Raw genomic sequence first — 1,234 nt, forward strand, 5'->3', positions numbered from 1 at the left:
GGGAAGGTAGAATTTTGTTGTCACTCAGTAGCATGCATCCTTCTTGAAAGAGGGAAGTGACTTTTTTAATGGCTAATATAAATTCAATAACTTCTTGCAATTGTGGATGGGTGCAGGAGGCAGATCTCAATCCTGTCACACCATGAGTGGAGGAGGAAGAAAGAGGTGGGGGAAGGATTTTTGTCTGTCTTCTGACAACAGATTTGTATTCTCGCTGCTGGGCTTCAGGAACTCAGACTCTGCAAGGAATGAGGTTTATCTTGAACAGTGAAGTAGAGAAAAATCCCCCTCTTCCCATGGTTTGCAGTATTAGAATGGCTTTTGCAAGAGCAGTCTTGTATGTGTGAAAGAACAGTAACTCATCTTTGTGTTTCCACAAAGATGGCTACCTTCTGTGGGCATTACCACAGGGGAGTGTGATCCTGCTGAGGGTGGAAGTCTTTCTTGTTGCACAGGACCCAAGATCCCCTTTAGAGAATATCCCTACCCTCCCTTCTTTGTGTGTGTGTGCTGCTTTTCATTTGGGTACTTGCACAGCAAGACTGCCAAGATGCTTCCAACCAAGAATTAGTGCTGACTATGGAATATGCTACTGGAGTTAATGCTGCTGAGTACAGATGTAAAGGTTCCCAACAAACTGCTACACAGCTGAGGTGGTGGCTAAATCCTCTTGTGCTGAGACTTGTCCTACTTCAAGTAGGGAATGGTTTAGAGCCAAAATTAACACACTTTGACTTAACAAGGATGCCAAAACCCTCAGAAGAGCAGATGCTCAGGACTGAGTGGCTGCTTACCCAGGATGAGACTGCTTTCAGTGGCTTCAACCCCATGTTCTTTACACAGGCTGCCCTGAAGGGTTCCACTGAAACAATGTTTGAGGTTGGATTTATCTTTGGAAACGTTTTGAAGATGGATTTCTCTTCTATAGGCAGGTGCTGTTGAGCATTTGTCCAAATATCATGTGTCATAGAGGGTGGCAATTGCTCTAGAAAAAAACATGAACTCCTGTTCACATGAGCTGCGTTTTTTTCATCTCCCAGGGTAGGATGATGGTGGAAGCCAAAAAGCAGCAACAGGTCTAGCAGCCTGTCCTCAAGCTTTCCGGGGCTGCCGCAGGGCTTGGGTACATGTCTCAGCCAGGACAGAGCAGGTGCCCTCCTGTAATTGTGTCCAGCTCCAGCCTGGAGCTAGTGTGAGAGAATTGAACTTGGCTCAGTCTACAATGAAACTTCAA

This window comes from Indicator indicator, chromosome 3 (genome assembly GCF_027791375.1).
Source record: "Indicator indicator isolate 239-I01 chromosome 3, UM_Iind_1.1, whole genome shotgun sequence".
In the NCBI taxonomy this organism is placed as follows: Eukaryota; Metazoa; Chordata; class Aves; order Piciformes; family Indicatoridae; genus Indicator; species Indicator indicator.